Below are 24051 nucleotides of genomic sequence, written 5' to 3'. Positions count from 1 at the left end.
GGAGAATAGGAAACAGGGCCAGACCAGGAAGCGCGGGGAACTCGCATTTCTGGTCAAGAAAACTCAGAGCCCAGAGATGCCACAGACAGAAAAGGGGAGAACAAGTTTGGGGGAGACTCGATGTTTCTCTGACCAGAACCATTCACTCAAACGCCACCTCCTCGGTGGGGCTCAGCTTGCTTTCCTTCCCACAATGATTACTTTATGTGCTCATCGCTTGTTGATTGAATTAATGTGTGAACGTGCCCTTCAGGCAGGAGTGAATATTCCTGTGCTTAAGAAGTGAGAGCAGGGGGCGCCTGGGTGGCTCAGTGGGTTAAAGCCTCTGCCTTCGGCTCAGGTCATGATCCCAGGGTCTTGGGATTGAGCCGCCCATCAGGCTCTCTGCTCAGCGGGGAGCCTGCTTCCTCCTCTCTCTCTGCCTGCCTCTCTGCCTACTTGTGATCTGTCAAATAAATAAAATCTTAAAAAAAAAAAAAACAAAAAAGATGAGAGCAGGAAGCCAGGGTCAGCCTGTGAGCTGGGGTCCGCAAGGTTGCCTGAGCAGCACCTATGGTCTTCCCTGGACTCTGGGCTGGGGTAAGTAGCTCCCCTCCCAGCGACCCCAAGCAAGGGTGCCTGCCCAGGGCTCCCAGGTGGGCGCAGCCCAGTCAAGAGTGCGGAGGTGGAACTTCCCGGTGGGTGGCCAATGAGGAGGTACACTACAGAAGGGCCCGCCCCGGAACTGAGCGCTCCCAGGGAGCCGCGAGGGGCTCCACCTGGCTTAGCCCCGTGGCCCGCGTGGACCTTCGCTGCTGCTTTCCTGTGCGAAGGGGCCAGACCTCACTATCCAGGGAGTCTCCATTGCCTTGCGCCCTTTTCATTTGGGCAGAGGACTTCAAGGATTCATTCTGTGAGTCTGGTTTAGTTGTTCTTTCGTTTAACAAAATGTATTCTGGCTCTCAGCACCAAGCTCTGTTCTAGGTATTGGCGTTCCTGCTTCAGACCCTGCCCTTAGGGACCTTACCGTCTGTATGAATGGAAGAAGGAAGTAAACCAGCTCTCAGTTTACCTTATAATTACAAACTATTTTAAGCGTCACAAGAAACAGAATGAATGGGGGCGTAATTTAGATTGAAGGTCACATTTGAGCTGGCCTTGGAAGGAGTCCATTCAGTAAGCCAAAGGTGGTTGGAGGTTGGAGAAGGTGCTGGAACTGAAATTGAGCTTGCTACATCCAGGGCTGAGCAGCCAGGCCCCAAGGGAGGGCAGAGGAGGGCTGGTCGGTGGGGACTTGGGCTGTTTTCAGTTTAGATTCTTTCCAAAGGATGCTAGGAAGCCACTGAAGATTTTTATCGGGAAGGGTCATGTGTTTTTAAAACAGTCACTCTGACTTTGTGTGTAGAATGGACTGGGGAAGAGGAAGAGGATTTTTATGGGGATGGCCTAGTTTTCCTCTTCACTGTGACTGGTCACTAAAGGGAGTTTGGGACAAGGCAACGTTCAGAACCTTGAGCTGAAGGGCTGTGCATCAGAGGAGACACAGATTAGCTCTAATCCTCTCCAGAAACACAGGAGTTTGCCACGTGGCTTTGGGAAAGCAACTTTCCGGACCCAGATCAGCAGTGGAGGGAGGAGAGAAAGGATGTGGAATGTTTCACAAGCCACACAGGCCTCCCACCCAGGTGCTCCCCACACCCACGTGCATTCCTTACATCTTTCTGAGGCCAGTTTTCCTTTCTTATTACAGTACTGCCCCCCAAATTTCCTGGCTGGGTTCTTTAGTCCTGGTTAGCTGTGAGATGGGACTCCTCCATTTCCTTGCCATAAGTCCCCCAACCTCTTGCTTTGATGTTTTGGTTTCTGAGAGTCATTTGCCTCCCAGATCATTAGTTGAAGCAGGGTCCAAACAGTCCGCAGCCAGTGAGAAATGTCCTGTGGCTAGGTGTGGTTGGACAGGAGGCTGCTTTGACAGTCCTCCAGACTGTGGAGACTACAAGAGTAGAGACTACTCAGGTTTCTCCCCATCACTGTGTTCCCAGCACCCTGCCTAGAGTGTAGGAAATCTTTAGTAAATACTTGTACGGATGCCTTACCATGTTTTTTCAATTCTAAGGCACCATCCTTATAAGCAACACTGTGAATTCGTAACTTCTCAGGAAATGCAAAGGAGGGTCATGACATTAAATACGCACCTCAGTTGTAAGATGCGTTCCAACAATAGGAATGCTAAAATGTGAAAAAACAGTATGTGTGCCCAGAACTTGGGTGATTCTCATCTTTCCAGACACCGGCTTATGCGGCCAGTTCAGCTGTAAAGAGCGCATTGTTTTCATTCTCCTGCCAGTGCTTGCTTTTATGGAGACATATCCCCAGGCCGGTGGGTTTTCTGACCAGCTTTCCTCTCCTCCAGAAAGGAGCCGTGTCCCCCAGGCAGCAGTTGTGCACGGATGAGCCCCTGTGGCCTCTTAACGTGACTTTGTAAAGGACCTGCTCCACAACATATTTTCTTTGGACTTTATAGGAATAATGGCAATGACATAAAACTGTGCAACCAGATTCAAATGAAAGGACAAATGTAGTTGGCCAAAATGAACAATTATAGGAAACAAAGGGAAAATAACGATTAAAGATCTTTCATTACAGCCAGCTAATTATCATGAGTTCTGGACTTAACTGTTCAGGCATAGAATTAAAAACCTTAATTATATTGTCACCTTTGTCTCTCAGCTCCCATTGCCACAAATGAATCCATTTACTGTAAGTGCCGCTGATGAGCAGAAATTGATGGCAGTCCCAGCGAGGTGGGAGAGGGGGCCCAGGAGTGGTGGTGGGGGGTGTGCACCAGGCAGCACTACCAGGCCCGCACAGCTGGGCGGCATCTGCATTCCAGGACATTATAAATTAGAAACACTTTTAATGAGACAAATATAGGTTTGATGGATTTTATGATTTCTTCTCCCCTTCAAACTGCTAACAATGCCGCTCCTCCTCTTTCTTCCTTTCTATTAGAGCTGGCCTCTTGTTAAGTGATTGCATTAATGGTCTTTGGAGACAGGCTGAGTGTGGGAGGACAAGGGGGACTTCCCTTGTGAGGGTACTGGAAGGCTCTTTCTAAAGGAAGACAATTCCCAGCTGTAGTTCCAAATGGGAGCCTTTTCAGGCCCAGAGCAATGAGTGGAAACGTGAGATTACTTTGAGAGTGAGGGAAATTGGAAAAGAAAGATGCACGACGGTTGGGAAGATAAAATCCTCAAAACTAGCCAGTTGCTTGTTGGAGAGACTGGCCAGTTCCAGGAGAGAAGCCAGGTGTGGCTACTAGAGGTGGTCAGGTGGTCAGTTTCTTGACTGGAAGGTGGGGTGGAGTACAGCTGGGAGTGAAGAGCCTTAGAATTATAAGCATTCTACGCGGTGTAGTAGTTGTGGACACAAACTCAGGAGCCACAGTGCCTGGGCTTGAATCCCAGACTACCTCTTTTCTGTGTGACTCGGGGCACATTACTTAACCATTCTGGGCCTTGACCCCTCATCTGCAAGGTGGAGCTATTCATGGTACCCACCCCATAGGATTGTTCTGAGGATTAAAAGAGTGAATATGCATACAGCGTAGAACAGTGCCGGGCCTATTGCAAGAACTACATAAGTGTCAAAAACACCAAGTTAAAAACATCCCTGAATTCAGATATTGTCTTCATTTAATGGCATTATGACCTTGGATCTCAATTTCTTCTGTAAAATGGGAGGGATCACCATATATACCACAGAGGTTTACACTAGGGAGTCCATGAAAAAATGGGAGTGTACAGCTGCTGCGTACTCTTACCATGCCTAACTCCAGCTCTGCTATGAGCCTGCTTGGATTTCAGAGCTATGGGAGGAAAAGGCACGCACAGAGTCATGAAGAAACTTTACCTAAAATAAGCTGAAAGCCATCCACTAACACCCACGGCAGCTGGGGCTGTCTGGGAGGCGTGGGGGTGTTCCTGGGAGGCCGGGGGCACTGGGCACAGGGTGGGACATCAGGCAGTGTGGCTGTCCTGACTGGACATGAGTCAAGGTCTCTGGCTCGCCGGTGTGTCTGGAGAAGGGGTGCAGGTCTGCCCTGGCGTGGGCACTCCTCTATCTCCTATCTTTGGAAGCGTTGGGAGCCTGTGTTGCCATGGTGACAGTGGAGGAGTTAATGGGATGGAACTCCTCCCAGGACTGGCGGTGGGATGGCAGCAGCAGCTTCACGGTGTGAAGATGCCCAGAACAAAAGGGTGAGCCCCCGGCCCTGCAGGGTCACAGCCAAACCCAGGCTGTGTGGATTTCGGACTCCACTGCCCAGAGAACAGGAAGGAGTGTCACTGCTGAAGGCCTTTACCCCCATTTTGGGCCACCCCCCCGGACAAAGACTAGGGTGGGGAGATGTCGGGGAGACAGGTAGAGAGGACAGGGGTACCAGTTAGAGACAGGAAACAAGGGGCAAGGTGAGTGTGTGGAATCCCCATTCCTCAAGTGAAGATCTCGGACAGCTGGGTCTAGAGATGACCAGAGGCCTTTAGATCCTTTATCACATTTGTTTCTCCTCAAACCCTGAGGGTAACTGGGGCTTATCTTCCCCATTTTACTGATGAGCCAGCTGAGCCTTGGTGAGGTGATGCGCCTTTCCCAGAACTGGGATCAGATTGGGATCAGGCCCTGTGTCTTTTTTCCTTAAAACCAAGAGAACCGGGAGGACTCGGGTTGTGGGGCGGGCTAAGCCCCATGCTACCGTCGCTCTAGGCCTTTCTGTCTTTGTTGGCAGAAGCCCAAGGCCCCTCTTCAGCCCCGAACCAGGTTTCGGGCACGTAGCTGAGAGCAGCAGCTTGCGGTTGCTCCATGAGCAGGTCATCCCCTCACTGACAGGGGTCGTGGTGCAGAAAAGCCAGACTCAAAGGCAGCGAACCGCCCTCCCCCCAACATCCCCCACCCCAAACTCCCTGTGTGAGCTTCTTGCCTCTGAGCCTCAGCTCCCTCATCTATAGAATGGGACAAACATGACTGGCCTCCTACCTGACAGGTTGGCTGTGGATGTCGAAACCCTGAGTAGGTTGTGACGGGGCAGGAGGTGGGATGGCAGCAGGTGTGGTTGGTTAGCTGGTGTCCCCGTGGCCCCAGAGGGGCTGGCCCTGTCCTCCTGAGAATTCTTTCCCATCTGGTTCTCCCCTCTGCATACACTTTACTGTTCCCCAAACTCCCAAAACCCTTTCACATGTTTGTATCTCTGCTCAAATGGTTCTTCAGCTCTAACTGCCCCCTTCCCTGTCCCCAGCCCATCAATGCTGACTCTCTCTCTGGATGCTCTCCTGACTCCCCACTCCTATCGCTGCCCCCCACAAACTGTCACTTCTCTGTGTCCTACTATACTTCAGAATCATCTGTCAGGACAACTGAGACACTGTCTAGCCTCTGTTTCCCTAGTAAGAGCTCCTCTCCTTGGCTAGAGTAAGCTTCTGAAGGACCAGCATTTGCTGAAAGCCCAATGGGGGTGGGCTGCCCTATGGTCCTCCCTTTCTAGATGTGGAAACTGAGGCTCCAGTTAAGCAAATGTTTCACCCAGGCGCCCCCTGCAGGCTGGAGGCAGAGCTCACCATTTCGGGTCCCTGGTTCAGGGCAGTACTACCTCCCCCTTATTCATGAGGGTCCTGCTACGGAGGCCCGCGAAGCTGGACGGAGTGCACGTTTAGTTGCAGATAACAGAGTGACTTTAGGCACTTAAGAAGAAAGGGATTTAAGACAGGGAACTAGGTACTTATTGTTTGTTTGGAGGGTGAGAGGAGTAGACCCTTGGCAGGGTCTCCAGAAATGACTCCCAGAATAACACTGCAGAACTGGCCTGCCAGAGGAGCCCCACCTCTCCCAGAGTCAGAGGAGTAGGTGAGTGATAGACTCACAGCTGTAAAGCAGTGGTGCCCAGGTGTGCTTCTTGACATATGATGGCTCCTGCCTCAGCTTCCCTTGCTGCAGGCACTGCTCAGGTGCATCTGAATCACATCTGGACCCTCAGCTATGAGGACATCTGGGAAATGTGGTTTTGGGTCGTCTTGGCTCTCTGGCACAGGAAGGCCAACTGGAAGGAACTAGACAAGACATTGTGCGTCATGCCACTGTATCCACCCCGTAACCGTGAGGCTGAACTGAGGCCCAAAGTCCAAAACCAAACTGGACAGGAGGCTTATTTATTTGAGAAAAACCTGCCTTTGGCCAAAGCTCCTGCAGTATCCTTCTTTTAAGGAGTTCTGTACTTCCAGGCCTGCCTCCTGGGATCCTGAGCTCTATCAGTAACTGGCGAGTGCCCTTGGACAGCTCCCCCATCTACATACAACCCCACAAGCAACGTCCAGTGGGGCGTGTGTGAGGGACCAGTGGCGAAGAGAGTCTGCAGCTTAATCTCAGGCTGAGCCCGTGTCCTACAGTCATTAAGACCTCGGACCTGGGCATCAGGCCTCTTGCCCTCCAGGTCACCACCCTGGGAGATCACCTCATTCTGCCATCACCGGCTTGAAAGCCAGAGCCCAGGCAGGGTTAGAAGCACTGGTGTGAGTGCACAAGGGGCTGTCAGCCAAGCACACGTCCTTCATACTACACCAAAGCGACTTCAGAACTGGGGAGGGGGCTCCTGGGGCCCCCTCCTCCACCGAGTCAGGACCTGGGGCACAGAGAGGTAGGGTGAAGAATGTGCCCGTGACCAGGCCAGAGGCAGAATCCTCTTCTGCCACGTGGGATCCTCTAAGCCTCAGTGCTCCCGGCGGTCACATTGCCTTCCTGCCAGTGCCACTTCAAGGGTCATGGTGGGGACTGAGAGGCAACCCACACCCAACACTCAGACAGCCTCGGTAAACACCTGCTTCCCTGTCATCAGCCAGTGGCCCTGCTGATGTCTTAACCCGTGCGGCATCACTCCTTTGCCTCTTGGGAGGACCACTGCAGGGCTGTCCCTGAGCCAGCAAGCACGTTTGATCATTTGGAGCCTGACGAGGAGCTAACCCCAGGGCCTGAGGGAAGGAGTGGGTGAGGGAGCAGACTGGACCACAGCTCCTCAGGCCCGACTGCATGCCAGCTCCTTTGGCAGAGGTGGGATATGATTGGTCCAGGTTGGGGGCTGGGCCTCGTGTTTTACTTATGATTTATTTTATTACGGCTCCTCAGTGATGCCGTCATGCAGTGGGGGTTGAGACATACTGGGCCAGGTGTCCCGCTACATTCTGATTGGTTAGGACAGAATAATAATGACCTGTACATCTTACCGGTGCCTGTGCGTGGCCTCCCCGACTCCTTGCAGGTTAGGAATTAAGATCCCCTTTTTATGGATGAGGAGACAATGGCTTGTGGGGATGACCCTGACATAAGGGCCTGGAAGAGATAGTGAAGAGACAGAAGAGGGTGATCTTTGTGGTCTGGCTTTGTTAAGATCCCCAGGAGGAATTACTGGCAGTAGAGAATCTTTCTCAAGGCCCAATTCTAGGCTTCTTGTAGGAGCCAGATTCAGACTGGCTGGTGGGGACCAGGCTGCCAGTCCTCCCTTCCTCTGAAACCAGCCTGTCCTTGTCTCCTGCTGCGGGGGATACGCAAGGGGCCTTGCTGTTCTGTGGGGCAGCCTTCAGCCTGTCCAGGCCCAGGTAGACAGGTCTGATGTGGGGACAAAAGAACCCCTACCCGGAACCTGGTGCCATTCGTTCCAGAGGGCCCATCTGTGTGGTGGCTTCCAGAACTCAGCCGGCCCCGAGAGGAGGTTTTCGCGTGGGCCTGGCTCTCAGATCAGCTGCTCAGTCCTCACAGTGAGGATCTCCGCTCTCGCCCCACGACTGGAGCACATTCATCACCCTGAGTGTCTCAAACCGTGGAAGAGATGGGATTATAGATGGCACCGGGAGAAAAATGGAGATCTAGCTCCCGAGTAAATGAATTTATCTATTCCCAGACCCAGGTCGGACAATGCCGGGTGGAGGAAGTCATTTATCTCTTTGAGAGATGATTTTAGAAATACAGTCATGGACGTGGCAGTTCTGTGCTTTCCAACTTCAGGGCGAGATACGAAGAGCCCAAGTGTCTTCTGCTGCGGAAGGCAGCAGGAGGCCCCATGGTGACCAACTGCTCCGCCTGGCAGCGGGGTCCAGGCATCGGTGCTAATTACCACATCCTCTTCTGATCTGGAGTCTGTTGTTCCTCTTCGCTTCCTTTTGATTATCTCAGGGCAATTTTGAGAGAGCCAGGGACGAATTTAAGCAGAGCTGGTAAGCACATTATTACGGCCTCTCTCTGAGCTTAAATGGCTCTCTCGAAAATAGGCCTTTTTATTTATCTTCTCTCCTCCTCTCCTTAAATTGTAGCCCAGCCCTTAAAGGCACGGATTGATTGTGCATTTCCTTTGCCTTGGAATGAGCCTGTTTATCACTTCTGAGAGTCTGAAAATAGGAAAGGAGGTAGGGATGCTGGGGAGATGGCTCCTCCCACCAGCCTCCCCTGTCCGCTCAGACCAAAGGCAGCTCTGCCTCCAACTTTGACTTTTAAAGAAGCCACTTACAGGTTGCACTAGGGACGGGTGGGTGCAAAGTTTGTGCAGTGGGAAACTGGAGTTCTTGTTTATTTCCTAATGAGCAGATGGACCTCGGCCCCTGGACAGGTGTCGTTAAAAGCCGATTTAGATGAGGGAAATGGCTCCCTGATAATCTCCCAGCCACAGGCTGCAGGCGGCGTGGGAACAGATGGGCCCTGGGCCTGCGAGGGCACTATCATCAGTCAGGGACCTAGGAATTTTGTCCCAGCACAATGATCTTCCCACTGACTTCTGATCTGGGAGTTAAGGCCAAAACTGGGACTAGAGGCTGGATCACTGATACTTTCGATGACATCCTTCTAGTCTCTTCTAATGTTTACTTTGTCGACATCTTAACTCTTGGACCGCTTTTGGGGGGAGGATAAGAGACGGAGCTTACACTGTGCCCTGGCTGGTGCCCCTCGCTGATTCGGTGGTCCTGCAGGCAACTGGCCCCCCTGCGGCACTGGGCACCCTGGGTGGGCTTCAGGCCAGAGGAAGCACTGCTGGCTGACCACACAGCTACTTTCCATGAGTTCCTGCTGCCAAATGCTTCATATCTGTTGATGCGGCCTCTCAGCAGCTCTCTGATAATGTTATTATCCCCACTGTACAGATGAAGACACTGAGGGACAGAATGGTTCTGTCCTTGCTTATGATCACATAGCTCGTGAGTGGTGAAACCAGGATCAAATCAGGCAGTCTGGCCCCTCAGCTGGAGTTCTTAATCGCCACCCCCAGAGAGCCTGTGCTGGGTCTTGGGAGACATATCGTGGGTGACCCAGCTCCCACTGCCTTGGGCTTGGCCCACTAGTTTCCCACCTGGCTGTGTTCCAGCTTCTTGGCTGGATGCCACATTTGTCATGTGGCTCCAGCCTGCAGGGACCGTTCCAACACCATGAGCTCCCCTACACACCACTTCCTCATGGCCATCCCCAACCCCATTTTATGGCTCCTGGTCATCTGATTCTGGGTCCTCTTGACCCTTCTAGTCAGATTTACCCTTCACAGGCTCTAACCAGCCAAACACAAGGATTCATCACCTTTTCCAGACAAGGTGTTTCCCTGCCTCCAAGCATCCCTCCTTCCTGGCATGCTGTTTTCTTTCCCCAGCTGGCTCTCTCCCCCATCACACCTTCCCTGACCTCAGCATGCAAGCGCTAACCAACGGGCACTATGCCCAACAGTTGCTTCGTTTGTAAAGGAAGTTTTATTGCTTTTCTTTTTGGATCCTAAGAATTCAAGTGTATTTAAGGAAATTTGGAAAACAGTGGTGCCTGGTGAAGTGGTGACATGGACGACTCTTGATCTCAGCTTGGGTCTTGATCTCAGGATGGTGAGATCAAGCCCCATACTGGGCTCCATGTGGGACCTGGAGCCTCCTTAAAAAAAAAAGAAAAGAGCATTTGAAAAAATATAGACAGAAGGAAATAAAAGCAGCCTGGGATCTTGCATCCGCTATCAATATTTTGGCATTGAAAAGATGCCAAAAGATAGCATCTTCTTTTTTCTTCCATTTTTAAAATTGTGAAATATTTCATATACAGACAGGATAGAGAATAATACGTTTCCCTGGGCACCCACCGCCTCTTTGATCAACCCAGTAATTTTTCTATGTATGTATGCAAATTTAGTTTTAAACGCACTGGGATGGTGTTGTACATATTGTCCACACTGTTTTGAAAGCTGCTTCCTCCTCATCCCCCACCTCCTAAATCACACATGCTTTTCCTTGACTGAAGAGTATTCTTTGAAAGGATGTACAGTAGCCGATTCTGAGAACCAATTCCTTATTTCTGGACATTTATAGGCCTATGTAACAGCATATACAAATACCAATTTTAATGCATCTTGGCGAGCATTGAGAATTAAAATTTTTTAGGAGACATTGTCCGTTATGAGTGAATAAAAAGAATGAGTGGCACGGGCTCTTTCTTAGGAGTGATAAGGCATCCTTGAAATGTTATCATTACATTGCAGCTCTCCTTATGGCCAGCTCAGATGCCACTGCCTGTGCAAATACGGGTGGTGGTGGTTGGGGGCGAGATCAGGGCACAGGGTTGATTTTCAGACCATCTCAGTGTGACTTTTAGATATCAGCCAAGTCTGTGAAGTGACCATGCAGCCGAAGTCATCCCCCTTCTGTGGACCAGGCTAATGTGCTCCTCCCTTGCTGCTTGGATCCATATCGCACTTATACTGCAAATTAGCTAAATGAGCCAGCGCAGCTGGGAATGAGCTTCGAGAGACAATTACTATGGAAAATGCAACCATATTTTAGTGGGCACCACATGCACGAAGCTCTTTGCAAATATCAATATATATTTGCTTGCTTGACAAAAACAGATGAAACCTAAGTCAAGAAATGAATTCAAATGATCGGACTGTAAATGATCCTTGTTGTGCAAAGTGTGGTGAAACCTTGACCTTTTAGATGGTTGCTGTTGTCCAGATCGCACTGGAACTAACCAGCCTGACAAAGGCCCGTGCTGAGGTCTGCGTGGTCATCTGGGGGAGACATAGCCATGATGCTGACGGTGGTCACTATTCATATTTGCATTGCGTTATCTCACTTGTTCTTCCCCACCACCTTGGAATGCTCAAGAGGTGCTTATTTAATTTAAGTCAGTTCATTCATTTAACAAGTAATTATTGAGTAGCCGGTAGGTAGCCTGGCAGTGTTCAAGGTGGGGAAACGGCGGTGAGCAAGGCAGGGTCCTTTTCAGTGGAATGCACAGTTTTGTGGGGTGCGGACAATAAAGAAAACAAGCCCATGGCTAAGCAATCCCCACTGGGGGAAGTGCTGCAAAGAGTAGGAAATGGCACTGGAGAAAGAAAACATGTGGGCGGTGGTGCCTCACATCCGTGGGTGGTGGCAAAGAGAGGCAAAATTTAAGTTGAAATGTGAAGGACGAGAAGAAACAAGCCAGGAGTGAACCAGGGCAAGAGGAGAGAGGGGGTGTTCCGGATGAGAGCCCGCAATGAGGCCAGTGGTTCCAGAGAGCCAAGGACTATGGGCTGGGCCCGGCTGGGCTGGGCTGGAAAGGGAACAACAGCACCATAGTCAGGCGTCAGGCTAGAAAAGCAGCCAGTGGCCAGACCACTGTGAGGCAGTGAGGCACCATAAGGAATTTGGACTTGATGGTAAGGGAGCATGGGGAGCCATCAAGGGGCTTTATATAGGGGAAGGACAAGACCCGCTTTACATTCTTAAAAGATCACTCTGGGTCTTGAGTAGGGAATGAAAAATATTCTGTATTCATTTGGCTAGCTGGTTCCAGAAGAATGACAAATGTAAGTGGACAGGCTGGCGAGGTGGGTAGATCCTCTGAAGGGCTTTCTGGGCTTCGAGGACCTGCCAAGGCTACCGGCTCAGTTCTGACTTTGTTCCAATTTTAGGTCTCATCTCAGTTTCTGTTGCCCTTGGGATGATTTGTCACTGGAGTGATTCTTGGCCCAGTTAAATGGAAAGGCAAAGAGTGGAAGGAAAAGAGAAAGCTGGGGACTTCGAGTGGGTATAGCAAGGATAACTCTCACGCTGTCCCAGCCTTGGGTGCTCTGGGTTGCTATTTTTCATGCCAAAGAGCATGGGAGCCCCTCCTCACTACCTGCTTGGGGCCCTAGGGCATGTGGAGAGGTGTTCCTCCAAGAGGAGCCCCACAGCGAGGCAGCCAAAGACACCCCCCTTGCTTGGTCCCTGGGCTGTTGGTGGCCAGTGTTTGGGGAGCAGGTGGCCTGAAGTTCCTCACTCACTAAGAGTGGATGGCTTGTTTGCAAAACCCCCTGGCCCTGGGGCCATGCTTGGGTTCTTGCCATCACCCACCCAACATGACCCTGGCCACTCTTGGAGAACTGTCTGTGACTGGCTCTGGTGTCCTGGCCTGGGACCCAGCAACTCCCTCCTGTTGTCTCTCCCCACAGCCTTCTGAGTTCCCAGCACACCTTACTCCTCCAACGGCTATCAACTAGGAAACAACTATTACGCCTTTTTCACATTGGAAAACAGGCTTCCGCTGTAGACAAAGAAGTCTGCAGTGTGGGGAATGTGACGGAGGAGGATAAAGATACTAGATCCCTCTAGGCTGTTAGCAAAGTGTAAAGTTAAACAAATGCTCTAATATTTAAAGGGTCAATACTAAACGACCAAGAGTACAATGTACTACTTCCAAAATGGTAGTAGGGGAAGGGCTAGAGAAAACATAGCCCGATAGGTGGTCAGATGCCTCACAACATAGCAAGTGATGGAGAAAGGAGGAGAGCGAGAAGAAAGAGAAAAGGTTGAATTTCATTTTATAACCAGGTTGAACATTCTTATCTGGCCCACAGAACCTGGCGGTGTCTTCTTTCAAGAGGCTCATGTGGGGAGACAGCTCTAGTGCCCGTGTGTGCCAGTCAATGACAGACACACCTGTTAGTCCTTAATTTTTTCTCTTGGATTTTATTTATTTGAGAGAGACAGAGCATGAGTGGGAGAGGGGCAGAGGGAGAAGCAGGCTCCCCGCTGAGCAGGGAGCCCAATGTGGGCCCATCCCAGGACCCCGTGATCATGACCAGAGCTGAAGTCAGATGCTTAACTGACTGAGCCTTCCAGGCGCCCCTGTAATTTTAGATTTTAAACTCCTTGGGGGCAAGGTCAGACCCAGTTCATCTGTGTTTCCAGAACAGGGAGATCCAGCTCCTGCAGAAGGAATATGAGTGTGTATTATTGTTATCCAATGCAAGCTTCCTTTGGGCTCTTTGGCCATCTTCTGAAAGGACTGAATCCCGATCCTGCTCTGAAGGGAAAAGAACAAAGTGAACAGAGAAGCTCAGGGGCCCGTGTGAATGTGAAGCTCCCATGGATGAAACCAAAAGACAAAACACTCTGGGTTTGGGGGGATATGAAGTTCTTCCATCACCTTCGCTTCCCTTGCCCATTCCTCCTCCTCCCAGTCACTCTCCTCCTCCATCTTTTGACTGTTAGCAGTTTCACTGGAAATGGAGCAGTTCCCTGAAAGGTACACGTGAATTTCCCCTTGTGAGTATAAGAAACTAGAGGGCTTCTGTTAAATTCTCTCGGCCCCAGAGCATCGTGAACCACACGAGACCTCTGCCATCCTGGAGCTGTGGTGACGATGGTAATGTCCATCGTTCGTTCTCAGGAACCTTCAGGATGAGGCATTGCAGAGATGGCTCCCACGCACCCCGGTGACCTCCAGCAGAGACACGCCAGGAAGACAGGCAGGGGCCGTGCAGCAGGATCATGTTCTGGGCTAGAAAGTACGTCCGCTCATTACCCGACCTTTGCTAAGTACACCAACTAATGGAGCGAGAGACATGAAAGATCTTCACAGGCCATGTGGAAATGTAATTCACACCCAGCCCGAGGAGGTCACGGTAAGTTAGATTAATTTTCATCCAGCCTTTCCTTATAAAGCTAACCTTTGCCTTACAGAAAAGTTCTTTAAAAAGAGATAAGTCAGTGTTTATTCGGCATTTGAAGGCGTTTTAATCCCAGCAACTCTGTTGGAAGTGTCCCCGTTTTGGGGGGATTCAGCCCAGGAAACTATTTATTGATCCTTTACATCAGAGATAATTGTCCTGGGTTTGAAATCTATCAAGTATTGGAAATCCAAATTAAGCCATTTGTGAAGTTCTGTTTAATGAGGGTTATCAACTGCCAGAGCAGGCTGTTAGCAGCCTGTGTGGGCCCCGTGGGCCTCCGCCGCTCCTGCGGGAGGGGAGCCGGCTGAGGCCCCTTTCCAGGTGCCTGGCCCTCCTGTTCCCTGTTTCTATTTCCTGTCCCTCTCTTCTGTCTCCCATTCAGCTTCTTTCCTTTTTCTCACTTTGGTCTGCACCCAGCCCTGTCTGCCATCAGCGTTAAGTCCAACGAGCTTTACCAGACTGTCTCCCATCACAGGCCTCTGAGACTCTAAATCCTTTTTCAATGCGTTGCAATTTGACAGCATGAAATGCTGAGTTATTGAAGTTTATCACCTATTTTTTGTTCATAGCACTTTTTGTTTTGGTGCGAAACTCTTTCACTGGCTCTGGGCTGCCTCCTAAGTGCTGGGTGCAGGGCTTATGGTCTCCTGGGCTTTCTCCTTGGCTCTTTGGGTTTTCTGGAGTGTGACCTTGTGTTCTCTCTGCTCGACTGGGAAGTTCCGTTGCTCATGGGAAGCCTCCTTCCCTTTGAGCACTTTAACTATGTCTTTGCAAGACTGTCTATCATGAGGTTTCTTGTGGGAGATAAAGGGCCAGATTGGTGACACCCTGGGAGAGAGATGGTTGACGGGACCTGGAGAGCTGTGTGGGAAGGGGAGACACTGGAGAGGAATCCTCTCCTCCCCTTCCTCCCCTTCCCCCTTTCCCCCTCCTTTACATCTCTCCCAGTCAACCCTCAAATCTTTGTGCATGCCCAGTACCCTAAACCCCACGTGAACTTCTTGTGTGTTGATCTTCATTACTCTTTCTTCTACTTTTCTCTGCTTTAAACTGAGGATGGAGAAGTTCCCTAAATGAATTTTTCAGAAAGCTTTCTTCAGCCCTCTTGCTGCTCCTTGCTAGCTCCATTCTGCCTTTTGGTCTTTGAGGATCATCCAGAGAGCCCATGTGTCATTTTTAAGAACCTTAGTTTGTGACAAGGCCAGGAATTAAGAAGGATACCCCCTGGTGGCCGTGGACAGGGGATGAGCTCCCATGTCTTGCTGCCCAGAGAAGAAGTGCTGGGCGGACGCAAGAAACAGATGAGCTTAATGCTTGGAAAGAACCCGGTCAAGAGGCCTGCAAAGTTGTCTTCAGTTCTTTCGATGCTGTTACCTGAAGCTGGGTTGGGTTTATTTGGGGGAGGCTTGTCAGAGAGCTGGGGAAGACCGATGGGCAGGAGGACAAGAGGCAACTCTGAGCTCGGCATGAGGAAGTGCTTCCATGCACAGAGCAGTCTACAGTGGAAGGGGTTTCGGTGTGGGGAGGGTTGGCATCCTATGCCCAGAGATGAACAGGAGTGACCGTGCATTTTATTGAGAATGCGTAAAGGCGGTTTGCACAGTGCAGAGAGAGTGGACTTGATCAGTGACTTTGAAACATTCATTACTGTGACCCACAGAAATGGATTTATATTTTCAACCAACACACACACACACCCTCAAAACAAAAGTTTCATAAAGCAATTTTACCTTTACTACAAGCAGTGCACTTTGACCTCGTCCCTTCTTTTTGATTTCATTTTAAAAACACTCTCAGCTCAGTAAATTGATTTCCCAGGCTGGACTTTGGAAACCTGGGCTCGATGACCTCTGGGGTCCCTGGCAGCTCTGTGATTCTGGGATTCGATGACAGGTACCACTGGGCCGAGCAGGAGGAAATGCGGTTTGGTATTCCTGAACATCACTTGTGTGATTAGTGGTGACGCTGGGACGGGGGCCCAGCTCTCTGGACAGCCAGATTACTGTTCTTTTCCCACAACCTGCAGACTGACTTCCGATGGCTCTTCTGGGCTCTTTCCTCCATCTTTGGATGACTGCCCTGTCAACCTGTGAAATGGGGCATTTGTGACCACATGAGCCCTTAGTCCAGAGATCTTTAGGGGTTCTGCTATTGTCCACAGGGTAGAAGTCCAATGTCTTCATCTGCTGACAGCACCGACTCTCCCAGGAATCTGTCTCACTGTTTCCCAAAACTCTATCCCTTTTGAATTGCCCCTCTTCCACACCCAGGCCTTTAATTCCATACCCTCGGTCCCACCCTCCCCTCGGCCAGGGTGTCCTCCCTCCCGGTTCCTTTCTCCCAAGTTCTCCCTGTCCTACCAGGGGCAGCGCCATGCCCCTCTTCTGGGGGAAATGAGCCCACATTCCTTAGTGGAGTCTGGGAACCAAGCCGTGTAGACCAACGTGCGATCCCACCGTGACTCTGAGTGGCACAGGGAGACACTGCAGGGCTGGAGAAGGTAACCGGACGCATGCCGTTGAAGCCTCACTCAGGCCGCTGTGTGGAGAAGAAACCGCAGGTCAGTGAAGAAACAGGGAGAGCAGGTGAAGACGGAGGTGGCCCAGACAGGGGGACGATGTGACAAGGGTCCAGTTCTGGACAGATCCTGAAAGCAGAGCCGATTTGGTTTGCTGACAGATTTGATGTGGGGTTTGAAAGAGAGAGAGGAAGGAAGGGTGATTCCCAGGATTTTAGTGTGAGCAGCTCAAAGGGCGGAGTTGCAAGGAGCTGAGACGAAGAATCCTGGGTACGGAGGCGGTGGCGGGAGAGCAGGGGCTCAGCTCTTATACGAGTGAAGGCCGAGAGCCCAGTAGCCCTCCAGAGCTGATACTGGTGACCTGGACCCCCAGGGCCAGAGGGCAGGGCAAGAGCCCTTCAGGGCTGGATTGATCAGCATATAGATTCTCTGTTGGTGGTGGTGGTGGTGGGGTGTGTGTTTGTGTGTGTGTGTGCGCGCGCGTGCATGCACGCGTACAAACGTGTGAAGGATATGGGGTGGGGGACGGTTGGGATAACGTATGATGGCTCTCAGACCCACGGCTGCCCTTTCCTGGCCTGTTCTGGGCTAGATGCTGAGGGAACAGCTGAGGAAACATGCCGAGGGGCTGCCTGTGCCCCCAGAATCCCACAATGAGCTCAGTGATGGGCCCCTGTCCCTGAACTGGGGAGGCTGAGGAGTGGTATTGATATTGGGGCGGGGGGCAGGGAACAAATTGCCTCTAAAGTCTCTTCCTGCTGTGAATCTGGGACTTTATGCAGCACCAGGGCTCCTCCCTGCCCCCCTGCCCGGGGTTCACACATTTTGCCCTTGCCCTGCTCTGGGCCCGGTTGGTTCTCATGTGGAGCTGTGCCTGGCACTTCCCTCGTTTTATTCCCAGTCTCCTCAAACTTTTGAAAGATATTAGTAGCATGCAACCTGAAGAAGAGAGGGGCGTTGACAAAATGAATTCTGACAAAGATAATTGCGTGAATCCTTTGTAGCTCAGCCCTGAACATGGCTCCACACTGTCAGTTTTTATTTCATTCAAATCCCGGAGTCAAGCGTCCGCCTGCAGGTGAGGGAGTGGTGGGAGACGAGGAAGACGAGAGAGGGGCTGCAGGCCAAAGGTTAGATTTGACACACCTCCCCCCACCGCTGCGGGAGCCTTCTGGGGACTGGGCCACAAGCACCACATGCTGGGGCTTCCGTTGGTCGGGGGGCCTCCGGATTCTCTGGGGCAGGCAGAGAGACAGACATGTGAAAGGCTTAGGGGACCAGCACACTGGCACTGCCTGCCAGGCTGGGAATCACAGCCTTAATGAACATTGAGTTCCTTGATGAGACAGACACAGGCTTGTCCCCCGTGGGTGTGAAGAGGGAGCCACTGGTAGGAGGGGGGGTCACCGTGACCTTGCAGAACCGCACTGCAGCCGCTGTCCTCAGGGCTCCCTACAGTCATAGCTGATGAGGGCCTCTGGCCCACCGCGGCTCTCAAAGCCTGCCTCCCATGGCCGAACACTCTCACTCCAGATTTCCCTGCTGTCGTTCCTTGGACTGCACCCCAATACCCAGCCTCGTGGTCTCTTTTTGGGTCAGGAGCCAAGCATTCCCAGGGTACTTGGTGCACCTGTTCCCACGGAGGGGCTGGTAGTTGAGCCTTGGCCCGGCCCGGCCCGGCCCGGCCCCTGCGCCTGGAGTGACCTTCCCCAATTTCCGCTCTGTGAAACCCAGGCCACCCATCAGCACCTTACTCTGAATCCTTCTCAACATGGGCTCTAAGCAATCACCACTAAACCATGAACATTGGCAAGATAAACAAAACATATTTAACATCCGTGATCTAGAAAGAGGAACTAAAACTTAACCGCCATTAGTGTTTTCATGATACAGGAATTTAGTTGACGTGTGACCTACATTGTAGGTATCAGTAGTTGGCCTGGCCCCCCTTATGACAAAGTTTTTCATAATTGTTGGGTGAGGAGCATTTGATCATTCTGTGCAATATTTTAATTGAGACCACTGAGACTGGAAGGGCTGGTGGAGAAGCCATCCTCCTAGAGGTCAGGCTAAAACCACTCCCTAGCTGTTTAACACTATGAGAAAATGCATATGGATAAATATCTGAATTCCCCATATGAGAGGTCCGAATATGTAGGTGATTATGTCCTATCAGTCACTTCAGTGAACAGATGAGTCAAGCTGGTAAAATTGGTCCAAATCCTTACTCAGGCAATTTCCATAGAAACCAGCCACCCAAAGCTGGCTAGGGCTTTTCCTTACATCTTTATTTGGGATGCTCCCCTGGTCACCATGGCTCCAAATAACATTGCAAAGAGAGGGGCATATTGGGAGGGGGAAGGTGTTTATTACAACTGAGGCCCTCAAGATGGCTTTCTAGCAAGATGAGAGTACTTGTTGGAAAGGCAGTGAGTAAAAGTACATTGTCCATCACCTACTTCTCTTAGCTGTGGTTTCTTTCTTTCTTTCTTTCTTCTTTCTTTCTTTTTTTTTTGTAAAATGAGGACTTGGCCCTGTCACACTCCAGAACATTCTGGAAACTTGGTGTTTGAGTCCATGGTTTTGAATGAACACCCTTGGGAGGGTTAGACATGTTGAAGACCAAAAATATGGTCTAAATGTTTATCACATAACTCCACTAAAACTTGTTATCACCTCATTGGTGCTGGGCACTGAGCAGCTGAGCTAGAGAAACCCGCTTCTGCTCTCAGGAAGCTCACGTACTAGTCAGGGATGGGCCTGGAATATGCAGAACTGTAATACAGGCAGAATGGTCAACTAGAGGCCCATGGGAGTCAGAAGAGCTCAACCCTGGCTCGGTGTGTACGTATATGTGTGTGTGCTTGTGTGTGCATAGTTCTGGGACAGTTTCAAGGAAGTGGGAACAGAGCAGAGCCCTGACAGCTGGTTGGAGTTTGGAAATGGAGCAGAAAGGATGTCCACTCTGTCCTTTACTCAGGGCTTGGCACACTGGAGATGCTCAGGAAATGCTTGATAACCGACTGCGGAATCCTGCACGTCTAGTTCCCCCCTTCAGTTCCCTCAGGCCGTCATGTAGTATTTACAGAAATCAGTTCTGGGAGCAGGATGGCAAAAGGCACTCTAGACAAACACAGCCCGGCACTTTGTCCGAGCTCTGTTCTAAGACATCAAGAGCCTGGTCAGAATCATTCGGAGGCAAGGAACAGGGACCCACTTGGAGCTCAGCTGAAAAGAGGGACTTAGGAAGACACTGAAGGTGCTCATGGCCTCCAGTTATGAAAAGTACGGGCCTCCCCGTAAATGGGGAGACCTCAGAGGTCTAGATCTTCCACTCTGCCCCCGCCTCTGCTCTGCCCTAGCACAGAATGTCTGGTTTCTTTGCCATCTCTCGGACTTCTGTTACATTCTGTTGGCTCTGCACACTAGCTTTCTTCTCATCTTTTCACACATGACACATCAAGACCTCCCTGAAATGGTTCCTTTAGCCCTCAAGCCTCCAAGGCCTTCTTACTCCATCCCCTGTGGCTCATTGGCCAGTGTCTGTCCTGACTCCCAAGTTCCAAGAGAGGATCTGCTGGTGTCAGCTTACATGACAAGTCTGCCCAGTCCGCTGGGAGTAGGGCACGGCCCTCACACATGGTGAATGTCCCCTTTCCAGCTGTTTTTCCAAGAAAATGATATGGAGGAAATGGTGGGCTTCTCCAGCAGGAGGAGCATCCCTCTCCTGGGCTGTTGCAGAGACTCCCATGCCCAGCCCCGGAAGCTCTTAAAGGACACGGTGGTTGGGTACTCTTCCTGCCGCCATCAGTGTGACTGATAGTAACGTGCCACAGATAGCTTAGTAAAAGCAGGAAGAGTTGTCTTTTCCTAACACAGTCTACCTGGCACCTTTTCTCTCTAGAGTTAATCAGGCAGTTTTTAAAGAACATTCGATGATGCTGCTGAACGAAGGGGTGATGGAGGGTATTCCCCCTTCTCCCTGGCAGATCAAGCCTTTAACTGTCAGTATCAGCTCTCCCAGGCTCCTGGGTGGGGGCTGGTGTCTACATACTGACTATCCCAATGGAGACTGGTCAGTGTTCGGGCCTCCAAGTGCAGATTCCCATAGGAGTAGATAGTAAATGGTTGTTCCGTCCCAAGCCAGCCCACAAAGCCTATGTGATGATAAACCTTTTGTGGGCCCTAATGGCCATTTAATACACGTTTCTCTCCATTCATGTGATGGCAAACAACCAGGAGCAAAACTTTTTTTTTTTTTTTAAGATTTTATTTATTTATTTGTCAGAGAGAGAGGGAGAGAGAGCGAGCACAGGCAGACAGAGAGGCAGGCAGAGGCAGAGGGAGAAGCAGGCTCCTTGCCGAGCAAGGAGCCCGATGTGGGACTCGATCCCAGGACGCTGGGATCATGACCTGAGCCGAAGGCAGCTGCTTAACCAACTGAGCCACCCAGGCATCCCTGGAGCAAAACTTTTCTTAGAGCTAAAAGGAGACTCTTAGTAATCCTCTGCAGCTCTGCATGGAACAGGAGGCCCAGGAGAGAAAGGAAAGTATTCAGAGTCACACAGCTCTTCAGGGACTGGAGGGCAGCTGAACTCACAGTGTCACTGCCTCATTAGTAAGTGAACAAAATTCCAAGTCCGTGGAACTGTGTAACAAATAGGCTATTGTTTGTCTTGAATATTGATGTTTGAGAAAAAGCAGGTTGAATTAGATGGTAGATGATTGTCAGATACCTTCATGAAGTTCTAACAGACTTCCAAATACCAAATCCTTTAAAATAAATTCAAGGTTATAATGCATGAAAACCTTTTTTGTCTCTCTCTCTAGATAGATTGCTAGAGATTGAGATAATATTCTTATACAAAGTATATACAGATATACATAGGTATATCTATGAAAGGAAACAAGTAGTGCTTCCTTCTGTCTGTTCCTTTTAGAAGTTGAAATTATGTTTCTCTCTCATCTAGAGGAATGTAGACCAGTGCTCTATAAACACAGAACTTTCTGCAAATGACGGTAGCCCACAGCCACATGTAGGGGATGGGACACTTGAAGTGTAGGTAGTGTAGGAGAGGAACTGAATTTTAAAATTGATTTAATTGTAATGAATTTAAATTTAAATGTGAATAGTCACTGTGGTTAGTGGCTACCATAGTGGACAGCACAGCAAGCATTACTATGAAGCTTATTAGCCAGAACACACTTGGAGCTCTCAGGTGGAACGAAACAGGGTAGGACGGAGAGAACAAAAGGTAACAGAGAAAGAAAGATGTTTAATTAAAGGCAAGTGGACGAAAGTTAGAGAGGAAGCATGTTCATGTGTGAGCAGGCACCCAAGGTGGTGTAAACAGAGTTGCTAACAGTGAGAGGCGAGGAGAAGGGGGAGCTTGATACATTCAGTATTCTTGCTGGGGTTAACTAGGAGGGCCAGACGGTTCCACATCTTGGCCGCCAGGGGTCCCCACTGACTCAGCACAGTCCAGTTGCTGCGGTGAGTTGTGTGTGATGGGAGGAGGATGAGACTCCGAAAAGACAGCCCTTGAGTGGGTGAGAAGAGTGGGGCTCATCGCTCTATGCTAAGCACCACTCCGGCACCTTACGCATCACAGCCCTCTGAGGTGTGTCAGTACTGTTTTATCACCCCCATTTTACAGATGGGCAGCTGAGGCACAAAGGAGATAGATGAGTTAGCCAAAGTCCAGAGCAGTGGAATTCATAGGCAGGAAGTAAATGAAACCCTCTGGCTCTGGAGTCTGGGTTAACTATTAGGCTTTGCTACTTCCATGAAGAGCCTGCTTGTCTGTGCTTCTAGCCCTGCCTAGAATGTGTTGGTGTTTTGCCACTCACCTGGATTATCTTCATTCATCTCTTAGCATGAAGCTGTTGGGGCAGGTTTACATGAAATACTGTTGTTTGTTTGTTTGTTTGTTTGGGGGGGTTATTATTATTATTTTTTGCCTGTAGCCACTTTTCATTCATTTACGCATTCATGTGTTCTATAAGCAGACATGGAACATGCTATAAGCTTATAAGCTGAACGTAAGAATAGGAAGGTTCAAAGGAGCCTGTGCTGGGGAGTCTGTGCTGGGAGGTCTGAAATGCACAGAAATACCTGCTACACAGGGAATGAAGGGCTGAGTGTCTTGGATAGGAACAGAAACAGAGAGAGGGGATCCTGACCAGGTGGATTATCTGAAAAGGCTTCTTGGAGGAGGGGCCCTGGAGCTGAACCTTGAGGACCAGGTAGTATTTGAACACATCCACATGTCTCCATTTTGGTTTCAGTGCCCTCCTGCTGCTCAGTGACAAAATGCATTTTGTCACCAAGGATGACCTCTTACAGGAGAGTCAGAATTCTAGTTCAGCCAGAATCTCACTCCCCCACAGGCAGAGTCCCTCAGTCGTCACAGCCTGGAGTGCTGGTAGGAAGCACGCTGCTTGGGTTTCTCTTGCCTTCTCCATGCGCTGACCTCCTTCAGACGCACAGGAACAGTGAGAGCGCTTCCCTCCGAGGCTCAGCTCACAGCACAGGCCTTGCCCACGCTCCGGGCGCCTGGATTCCTCAGAAGCCAGCTCCTGGGGCCTGTCCAGCAAGGCCTGGAAGCCCAGGTCCCCACAGACCTGCTAGTTAATGAGTTCTGCAAAAACTAGGTCTGTCTGTAATCGAAATGGGAGTCCAAGCCTCGCACGGTCCCTGAATTAATTCAGTCCTGTTCGAAAAGGAGCAAGGCAGAGTTCCTGCCGCCGCCTGCACGATCCGTGGAGAGGTTCTGTGTGCCATGACTTCCATTTTGGGACCCGTTGTTTTTCATCACTTCAGCACAATCTGGAAAACATTCTCTAAGTCTATTATTCCTGTCTCCTGCTGCCACACCGAGGCAGCAATGCCTCGTTAACAATGCCCTCTGCCCACCCCAGACCCTTCCTCCATTTAAATACCAGTCTGATGGGCAAAGAGAGCATTTGATGACTGCTCCAGACTAAAAAGTTCCTATTATTTTATTCCCTACTTACTCTCATTCAATTTCCTTCCAGATGGGGACAGGTGAGCATAAAATAAATGGAGCTGGAATTACAATGGCAAGAAGACAGGTTTGGATGCAGCGGGGAAATTAGATGTGGCTGGAAATTTTGTCTAGGGCCCTATGGGTGTGTCCCCTGAGGGCTCGCAGGCCACCATGACCACCACCCTCAGCCTGGCTGTCCTCTCAGTGGTCTGAAAATAGGGAATCAGAGTGACCAAAATTCCTCCCCCTATATCAGAATGGTCTGAGTCTCCTGACTGAAAGAAAGGAGAAATTCAAGGAGAGCTTATCATGGCACCCCCATATCTTGGGTCTCTAGGATAATAACATTTAGCCTTCCTACCATTCTTCTGGGATTTTCTTCTTTTTTGTCTTTACTCAAATACAGTCTCAACCAGGAAGCCTTCCTTGATTCCCCGTCCTCTGTGCTTCCCTCAAACTCTGCTTATGTCCCCATTAAGTCTGTTACTGGTCTATGGTGTCCTGCACTACGAGCCTATTTCCACTGGCCATGGCTGGTGACTTTCTGTACAGAGGAGGCTTCA

At 50.4% G+C, this 24051-nt stretch overlaps 1 long non-coding RNA gene across 1 annotated transcript in view; it reads left to right on the top strand.

Moving 5' to 3' along the window:
- The first annotated feature begins 872 nt into the window (after nucleotides 1-872).
- The window catches only part of LOC122917460, a 78629-nt gene continuing 55450 nt past the window's right edge, over nucleotides 873-24051 (top strand). The window contains exons 1-2 of the long non-coding RNA XR_006386395.1: nucleotides 873-892; nucleotides 13678-13912. This is a non-coding gene — a long non-coding RNA (uncharacterized LOC122917460). The remainder of the gene's footprint in view (nucleotides 893-13677; nucleotides 13913-24051) is intronic.

Source organism: Neovison vison, chromosome 9, assembly GCF_020171115.1.
Source record: "Neovison vison isolate M4711 chromosome 9, ASM_NN_V1, whole genome shotgun sequence".
Lineage (NCBI taxonomy): Eukaryota > Metazoa > Chordata > Mammalia > Carnivora > Mustelidae > Neogale > Neogale vison.
The sequence above is the reverse complement of the archived record's forward strand: the minus strand, read 5'-3'. Positions and strand labels throughout refer to the sequence as shown.